This window comes from Mus musculus, chromosome 2 (assembly GCF_000001635.26).
Source record: "Mus musculus strain C57BL/6J chromosome 2, GRCm38.p6 C57BL/6J".
In the NCBI taxonomy this organism is placed as follows: Eukaryota; Metazoa; Chordata; class Mammalia; order Rodentia; family Muridae; genus Mus; species Mus musculus.
The window spans coordinates 98,701,485-98,711,934 of record NC_000068.7 but is presented as its reverse complement, the minus strand read 5'-3'; the positions used below and the strand labels follow the sequence as shown (position 1 = coordinate 98,711,934).

Sequence of the window (10,450 nt, the reverse complement as noted above, 5' to 3'; positions counted from 1 at the left end):
CTATAATTGTTACCTTTATTATATTTCATCAAAATAAATAAGAACCAATAGACATGCATTTTGACTGGGCAAAAATTTTAAATGAGAAATCAGTTCATGTTTTGCATGAGAATTAGAGGTGTTTTAAGTATAAGCTGTATAGTTGTTTACCTTCTAATTGACAAACTGGAGTTGAAAATCGTAGCATTATTATGTGACCTGCCTGTGTATGCCAGTGTTAACCTTTGAGCAAATGATGTTAATTTTTGTGCTTTAGGAGAAAATTTTCTCATCACCAATCTGGATGCTTTGAACTAATTAGTCTTTGTTTATTGCAAATTTTTGCTGTAGGAACACTGGTTTCACATAAGATGCATCATTTTCAGAAAAAAAAAATCTGGTAACTGATTAGATCATTTTAATGAGAAACTAGTAACATCAGTAATGTGATGTTTTCACAGTTGTGACATTGCTGGCACAAGCTGTTTCTGGCTTTTAACAGCTCTGCTTGATTTCAAGTTCCTATAAAGACAACAATATTACATCTGATTGCAAAAGATACACCGAGTCTAAACACTGAAAGCTGGTGAACAAATATAGCAGGGGCATATGAAAAAGTGCAAATGGAAATATCAAGCAAAACTAACAAACAAAATTGCTTATGACTAGCAATTAAGGGTAACAGTTTCCCGTGTTCATCCAAACATTAGGAACATTAGTTAGCATTTTGGCAACAAGTTAATCCCATGCATTTAAAGTGTGGCAACATTTCTAAAAGAGGCATTGCATGACAACTCAGAGTATCATTAGACAATATCAAATTTCCAATAATATTGTGGTCACAGTTTGAGATTGTATGTTTCCTTTTCTTTTGAAATAAAACATATTTCGTTGGTTATATACATGTTTCTCTCTTGAAAGTTGAAGAGTTGTGTGTATAGAGGCTATGAACAATGAAATGTTAATGTTTTTTGGTTTTATGAACCTACTAATGGAAATAAGTGTCCAAGGAGAAGATGATACAGAGCTTTTTTGGAAGCCAATCTTGCTGTTGCTCTCCTAACCTTTGAGTTATTAAGTTTTTATTCCATAAAATGTATTGCTCTTCAGAATCTAACTTATTTTTTTCACTGAACTATTGCTTGATTTACTTTTGTTTTAAAACTATGTGACTAGTTTCCCTTACACTTCTGGACAGCATGATTTTGTTTTTGTTGTTGCTATTTGATAATACAAAATAATGTAAGTTTTCTAGGTAATTGCATAATTTTGCTTTTGCAACATTTTAAACGTTTTATTGTAGAATACAAGTAATAATAATTTATTAAAGAAACAGAGGGTAAAATAGTAGAGATTAACAAAAATGTAATGTTTTATAGACCACAATGTTTTCAAAGTAGGACTCTTTAATAATTTGTGGAAATTCATGGAAAAAAAATGGGTCAGTTGTATTGGTTCAGTGTGAGAGACCAAACTGTGGGAAACTAGACCTGCAATAACTCTCACCCTGAAGATCCGGCTGACCCTTTGAAGGGAATTATGTCACCCCCTCCTTCATTGTCTCCACCTGGTGCCTGGGACTGCCAGCTTCACTCCCTTCTTCATGTATGCACTTGGCGCCTAGAACTGCTTAGATTAAGGCAGCTTCACCTCCTCCTCCATGTCTCCGTTTGGTGCCTGGGACTGTTTATGGCACTCCAAGATAGCTACAAGATGTTTGATGGCTTCCTGGGACTGTTTAGTTAGGGTGGACACACCAAGATAAACTACAGAATGTTGAAGGCTTCCCGGGACTGTTTTAGGGCCGACATTCCAAGATAAGCTGCAAGAAGCCTGCACTCAGCATCTGCCCCAGATGTCCATCCCTCTCTCTGTGCTTTGATTATACCCCCTCGACTCCTCCCTATTTTCTCTCACTCTGTGCTTATAATCAGGCTCCCAGCCTCCATTAAACAAACCTTGACAACTCTTTGCTTTGTCTCACTTCCCTTTCTCTGCCCGTTTCTCTTGCAGGCCTCAGTCTTCCTAGACACACGGAATAACTAAGTGCTGCTGGACGGGATAGTTCAGTACTTGCTACCTGGCCTTACAGCAGGAGTTTGAGCATTGGATGTCACTTGGTGAAATGACAGAACTGACCTTTAGTTTCTGAACTCTACTTGCATGACATAGTAAGTTTTTATAATAAGTAATACATTTTTAATATTAGAAAATTTTTGATGTGTCAAATATAATAAACATATCAGCTTATTCAAAGTAGCATGTTTTTTAATTCTAAAGTAAATTCTGCAGAAATAAACATAAAATTAATTACAATGAACTTAGAGAACCATGTTTAATTCCATTTAGCATTTTATCTTTTCAATATAGGAATTGTTTTCAAAAGATATGGAAGCAGAGAAATAGGATGACTCTATAGGTAGGCCAGCCATCTGAAGCAACCTGAACCCCTGAGATCTCTCAGGCATGGAGCCACCAACCAGGTAGCATACACCAGCTGACAGGAGGCCCCTAACACAGATACAGCAGAGAACTGCCTGGTCTTGACTCTGACAGAAGAAGCACCTAACCCTCAAGAGACTTGAGGGCACAAGGAGTGAGGAAGTCTAGTGGAGTAGGGGTAGGGAGGTGAGGGCATCCACTTGGAGAAAGGTGTGGGGGAGGAGGTATGGGATGTGGAACAGTCAGACGGCAGATCAGAAGGGGAATAAAAACTGGAGTATAAAAATAAGATTAAAGAATAAAGATAATAGAAAATTAAAAATTAAAAGATGTCTTTTTTTCTATAGGTATAATGTGATGGCCTTAATATGATAACTATAACTAAAAGATAAAAATACACCATTTCAAGGAAACAATTAATTTTTTTACACACTGCATTTTCATCTAAGTGACATCCAGTAGAGGACCAAGAACTAAGGAAACTTGATATGAAAACACACACACACACACACACACACACACACACACACACACAAATAATTCAATATAAGGACAAAGTACAGTTTTATACAGGTAATTCTCAATAAAGGAAACTAAAATATCTGAAAAAAATTAAAGAAATGTTCAATATCCTTAGCCATCAGAAAAAATGAAAATAAAAACTATTTTGAGATTCCATCTTTTCTCCTGTTAAAATTGCTAAAATCAGTAACTCATACATAAGTGCCGGCTCATACATAAGGGGATGTGAAATAATGGCAGTACTCAACCATTACTGGTGGGAATGGACTTGTACTTTTTAAATCAATGTGGTGGTTCCTCAGAAAGCTGGGAATTGATCTACCTCAAGATTCACCTGTACTTTTGTTGAAAATATACTCAAAGGAGTCTCTGTCCTACCATAAGGACAGTTGTTCAACCATATTCTTTGCATGTTTTGTTATTCAAAATAGCTAGAACATGGAAACTACCGATGTGTCCCACAACAGTGGAACGGATAAATAACATGTACATATTTACATAATCACTATGTCAGTAAGCTGGCACTACACAAACACAAATCAACACATTTTCTAATGTGCTTTGAACTTACTCCAGAGTCTCATGGAACTAGAAAAATTATTTAACTCTTTTTTACTTTGTATCCATCTCCTACCATACTTGTACTTAACATGTTACTCATTTCTCTGGAAAACTAAGCTAGAAAATAAAGACACACACTGCTTTTGTAGGGAAAGAGAGTTCACATTCTAAGAACTCAGAATCAGTACTGAGTTGTCCTGTTTGCAAGCCCCTGTAAGTCAGGTTCTAAGAGGATCTAATGTCTTGAGCTTCTATGATCACGTGTACGTATATGCATGTCCTTTCCAATCTGTAGCTGCTTGTATTCTCATGCTAATTATGTTCACCCAAAACTTTTAGAAAGTAACAACTTGGGAGTTTTGGAGGGAGGTAGATTATCCATGTGGAAGTTAAAAAGTGGTCCAGCTATTGAGCTGCTTAAAGCCCATTAAAATGTAAAGGCTGTGTGTTTGTGCAGGAAGTGAGGAATATTCCACAGCTGCCACTGGGACCTATTTCAGCATTTATTTGGGTACTGCTACACGAATCCCGTGACCTCCAAACACATATTCGTCATTAAAATAAAATAAGATTTTAGAAGACACACAAATCATGATATCAACTTGGATAGATATTAAATGCATAAAATTATTATTCAGAAAAGACAAGTGACAAATGCAATATGAATAGATGATATATACACAGATAGATGATAGATCAATGGGTAGATGATAGAGAGAGAGAGAGAGAGAGAGAGAGAGAGAGAGAGAGAGAGAGAGAGAGAGAGTTGATAGTTATATCATCTGTTTACTTTAAGTTTTATAGCTTTACACTGGAAGTTAAAGGATCAAAATACTATACTAAACTGCCCTAGGTAGAGTTGTTTCCTCTCCATCTGTCAGTCCAAATGCTAAATTGTATAAAGAACCATAAAATAATCCCTTTGCTAGATAGACTAAGCAATGTTTTCCATCAAACACAAAACACTGCTGTATTTACAATGTGAACAGATGTAGTCATCATACTGAAAGGAGATATGAGACTAAAATAAGATGTAGAATTCAATCTCCAAAACAAAACACATGGATTTCTTGTTTCATTTTTCAGGAAGTCAGTTTCCATTTTATACAAAAAGAATTGTCTAAGGCTTTTCTGTGAGGAGCTTGAAAATCTGTCATAACTAACATACACTAACTAAGGTGTTTTCATGTGGACTTAAGAGGTGAGTGGTGTTAAAGGTATATGTGTCGAACCTTTACTCATACTGGCTTAGGTCACAGGTTCTCTCCTTCTTTCTTCATTCTAGAGACTGATCTGTGCATTTTAAGAGCATGCTTCCCCAGCTTTGTTCAATGCCCTAACAATTCTGTGGTGGAATAGGGGTATGATCTGAGAGGTTTAAGATATGAGATGTGCAGTACAATGACAAATGACCAAGTTGGCCTTTCATAAATTATGATGCATATATTCTCAATGAAAAGGTGTCCAATGGTCTAGATCTGGTATTTTTTTTTTGTAAAATGTCTGACTACAAATGAGAGAAATAATTACAAACACTTATATCATTACAGCATGAAAATACACCTTCAAAGTTTATTAATATCAGGGTAATCATCTATGTACATGCATATTATAAATCAAGAGTACTTCAGGTAATAATAAATAAATAGTCTAGTACATACATGAGCCATATTAACCTCTAATATATTTTGTAAATAAAGTCTTCTAACATTGTAAAAGTCCTAAAAGTAAACATGTACAGCTTTTAAAGGGCATAACTAAAAATACATTCCAATGTCTTACTCAGTGTTAAGTATTCAAGTTAGTATTAAGAACCATCAAAAATTAGAATCACAAAACCATTGATATTCTTCTTGAAAAATTTGCTCATGTGCAAAATTCTTGAAAGATTATTATGTGTAGTCTGTTTTTTAGATGAAAAGTCCACTGACAACCGTCCACCCAAGTCAGCTGAAGAACACTATAAGAAAAGTAGCAAGGATATTTACAGGTGGTTTCTTATTCATATTCCACTACAGTCTTCTAGGAAATACTATGATCTCAGTAAAAGGTTGCAAGGTTATGGTATACCCCAAGATTGAGGAGGGACCTTTTGAGAAGGCAAGCACAGTGATGATGCAGTCAAGGTTAGGTCTGACTGTAGCTCCACATTTCCCTGATGCTGTCACAAGTAATATCAATTAAGGGTTTAGAGTAGAGTTAGAGCTAATTTTAGCATATGGCAAAGAACCTCAGGTTTCATTCCTGTGGCACACAGGTAGAAGCATGTGAGGGCCACACATACACTGTAAAAGTCATCCTGTCTGGATAGAAACCTGCTTACAGATACATCTGTCAATGACCTCACAGTGTTATTACTATAAATTCAACATCATACAAGATCTACAAATGCCACTAGAATTCAGTACCAGGAATAAAGTTACTAACTCACCATTCATGCTGCCCATAAGCTAGTACTCTGAAATTTGTTCAACTATGCAACTTAAAGTAGTCCAGGGTATTGATTCTAAATAGTCTCATCTATAACATGGAAAATGGTCTTGCTATCAAGAATTCCTTGAAAAAACATATTCAACTAAATACTTAATCGGCTTCTTTCTCTTTGGATTCAGTGAATACTTTTAATAGAGATTTTTTTCTCTACTTTAGCTGTATCAGTCATGATCATAAAACAGATAAATTTACCTTAAAGTTTGTCATATAGCTTGCTAAGACCTTGGTAATAGGCCTGTCACTGCAGAATTGATAAACCTCTAATTATGAAAATGACGCCCATTCAGCTGTGCTTAATGATAACCATGGGAAAACCATCTCATCAGGCCACAGATATTACTCCTATAGACTTTAGTTGGCAAAGGGGTTGCCTATAAAGATGAAGATTTAACTAAAATTCATAAGAATTCTAAAAAATGAGGCACCAAGAGGAATAAAAAGAATTCCACCTACATAAAAGCATGATGAAGAATTGAAAATAATCATTTTGAAGAATTTCAATTTCACTAGAAAATACACTGTATTAGTCTGGTTATTCTAAAGTCACAGAACTTATGGAATGTCCCTCTAAATTGAGGAAATTTATCTTTTATGATTTACAGTCTGTAATCCAAATAACCCAACAATAGTCAGCTGTAAATGGGAAGTCCAAGAATCTAGTAGCTGCTCAGTCCCACAAGGCTAGTTGTTTCATCTGGTCTTCTGTAGAAGTAGATTCCCACAGATGTGCTGGCAAGTCAGTGCAAACAGGTGAAGAAGAGCGAATATTCCTTCCTCTAATATCCTTATGTAGGTTTCCAGCAAAAGGTATGGCCCAGATTAAAGGTCTGTACCACCATGCCTGGATATGGAACTGTCTTTGTCCTAGGCTGACCTTGAACTCAGAGATCTCCTTGCCTCTGTCTCCTTGGATTAAAGGCATGTACTACCTTGCCTGGGTTTAAGCTTTTCATGGCCCTATGCCTCAAGATCTCCATGCCAAGATCCAGGTCAGAAACGTGTGTCTTCCAGCCTCATGATCTGGATTGCTGGTGAGTCCTCCAATTATGTATTGTAGTTCATTGGATTATAGGTCATACCAGATATAGTGCATTTGATAACCAGGAACATCCATCACATATATCCTCATTGTAAACAAAATAAAACTTAAAAATGCATCTATCACATAGAAACTACAAAAATGTACTAGACTATTGTCTCTCAACCTATTGGTCATGACCCATTTAGTGATCAAAGGCCCCTTTCAGTGGAGTTGCCTGAAATAATTTGAAAACACAGATATTGATAATATAATTCTTAACAGTAGCAAAATCGCAATTATGAAATATCAATGAAAATAATTTTATGGTTGGGGTCACCATAGCATGGGAACTATATTAAACTGTCAAAGCATTAGTAAAGTTGAAAAAAAAAAGCAGACTAAATCAAATTCTACACATGAAGAATATATACTGGACACAAATGAAAAACTCACACCTTCAACATTCAATGCATGAAAAGAAATAAAGTATTAGCAACTTAAATATATAACTTAAAATTAATTCCATACAGTGATAGAATAAGAAGAATAAAGAATGCATGTAGGACTTGTTCTGAAGCAGCAATTCAATATACACCTTGTAGTAATACCTGAGAACTATAGAGAGATATAATGAAGCATAAAAAATAAAATAAAATAAATAATGGTTAAAATCTTCATAGGTTTTGAAATGACCATACTAATCTATACTGTGAGGGTTAAATGACCTAAAAAAACTTACCGTAGAGAAGGTAGTCTAAATTATCAAACTCTTGGTGTATTAGAAGGAAGAGAAATAATGGAATCAATTGAATAAACATATAAATGTAAGAACGGCCATTATAATTGATACTGAAGAAAGACAAAAGATATGAGATGTAATAATTATATACTAGCAAGTTAAGCTAATTAGCAAAAGCTCTTATTTAATTAAATATACAATATACCACAACTGTATCATAAAAACAAACTGGATGTTTATGATCAATAACATAATGGAGATTGAAGCAATTACCAGTACAACTAATAAAAAGTAAAACCTTGAGTCTTACATCATCACATGCACACAGAACAAAACTGACTGTTTTTTTCTCAAACTTTACATTATGTTGAAGATAAGTGATAACTCAAACTAGTTTTATGAGTCCATTATCACCTACATACAAAATCCAGGAAAAGTCACTACAAAGAAAAAATGAATATCACTGATGAACATAGATGCAAAACTTTGAAAAATTACTGTGAAACCAAACTTAATCCATCAAAAAGCTCATGCACCATAATCAAGTTGTGCTCATTCTTAAGACAGAATATCTATCCATGTAAACAAGCCAAGTATTATGATACCTAATAATTAATATGAGTACAAAAAATATAGCACATAAGCCTTTGAAAGTGATGCCAGTATTACAGAGTGGAGTAAAGAAAATCTCTAAGAAGGATGCTAGGGGACAGTTCCTCTGTCATGTTCATAATGTTTTTATGTAAAAGAAAATAATAATAATGAGTAACCAAAGGAGAAGGGGATTATTTAATTCTTGTCCTATAGCAGAAACAAATAGGCACTCACATGAATTAAAGATGAAACCCTTCAAAAGATAAAGCTCTTAGGTGAAAGCCTAGCAACAAATACTTACGTTATCTTTGGAAAATATCTATTTGGGTATGTCTCCAAACCCACATCTAAAAAGGAGAAAGAAGAAAGTGTGAGTGAAATGATTGAACTCCTAAGAAATGTGATTTGTATTTTATAAGTTGTGTATATTAACTGGCTAGCATGCAAAATAAGTAACCAATTTATACAAGCCAAGGAAATAGATAGATAGATAGATAGATAGATAGATAGATAGATAGATAGATAGATAGATAGATATGGCAATAAGCCCAAATAGACATTTGATGAAAGAAGACAAATACATAGTGAAGAATTATCTGAAAAGGAGTTCAAGGTCTTCCAGTCAAAGTTCAGGATTACCAAACAAGTGTGAGGTGATCTAGTACTGGATGAGGGAAAAGGACTGAAACCCTGAGGTCCAGCAGAAAGAATATAAACAGGCAACCTCAGGAAATAGGAGGTTGGGGGGACCCCGCAGAGTACACCAGAGACCTGGGAGGTGAGAGACTTCAGGAATTCATTGAGAGGGACCTTTGATAAAATGCCCAACAGTAGGGAGAGGGAACTTATGGAGTCCACATCCAGCAGGAAGACAGGATATCAAGTGAGGGATAGGGTTGCCATTCTACAGTCACATTTCTGACCCATAATTGTTTCTGTCTGAAAGGATTACAGTGATGGAAATGGAGAGGAACCTGAGGAAAAGAAGGTCCAGTGACATAACCAAAGTGGGATCCAGCTCAAAGGGAGGTCCCAAGGCCTGACGCTATTGCTGAGGCTATGGAGCTCTCTCAGAAAGGGATCTCTCATGACCACCCGTCGAAAGACTCAACAAGCAAAAAGAGTCAAATGCAGATATTTGCACCCAATAAATGGACAGAATCAGTTGACTCCTGTTGTTGAATTAGGGAAGGCTGAAAGAATTTGAGAGGAGTGATCCTATAGAAGGACCAGCAGTATGGACCACAGAGATCTTTCAAACACTGGACCACCAAACAGACAGCATGTACCAGCTGATAGGAGGCCCCCAACACACATACAGTAGAGGACTTGCAGGTCTATGTTCATTCAGAGATGATGTACCTAACCCTCAAGAGACTGGAGGCGCCAGGGTGTTTAGAGTTCAGATGGGGTGGAGGGTGGAGGCATCCATGTGGAAACTGGGTGTGGTGGGGAGGAAGTACGGGATGTGGAACAGTTGGAGGGTGGGAGGGGAAGGGTGGGAAATGTAATATGAATTGTAAAACATTAATTACAAATATTTTTTTAAAAAAACAACCTAAAACACAAAAACCTGGTTGTTATCATTAATAATTTTTATAGAAATGCATAGCTAAGCCATAGAATTGTATCACACCTCAATATTGAAAATGTAATTTATTAAATATAAAATGCAAGATTTAGCAGTGATTTGGTCAATAAGATTTCTTCATATATGTTTGGTATTTTAAAATAAGGTAGTCATTAAACTACATTACAGAAAATAGTTTCTTCTAAACAATTAAATTTGGATGAAGAAACTTCTTAGTTTTGAACAAAAAAACTACAATCATTGTGCTCAGGTTAGGAAATTATTTTAAGAGTGTTAAATCACAATAGGAGGATACTGAAACTACATTTCTGTTCACAGATGAGACAGATCGCTTAATCTCTAAATATGAAATGTATGTATACACATCCACACAAATATACACATTTACATGAAGGGGTAGTATTCACCATGCAAAGATTTAAAAAATGTAATTTGCCACAAAAATCATGAACTGAACCACATTATGCTAAGTGAAATGCATCAGACTCAGAAAGACACTGTATAATTT

The 10,450-nt window shown here is 35.4% G+C and overlaps 1 long non-coding RNA gene across 1 annotated transcript; it reads left to right on the top strand.

Annotated features, from left to right (window-relative positions):
* The first annotated feature begins 1,543 nt into the window (after positions 1–1,543).
* Positions 1,544–9,336, top strand: Gm33780. The gene is made up of 3 exons (XR_374818.2): positions 1,544–2,150; positions 4,591–4,705; positions 9,298–9,336. It is a non-coding gene; the product is annotated as a predicted gene, 33780 (long non-coding RNA).
* Positions 9,337–10,450: the final 1,114 nt, after the last annotated feature.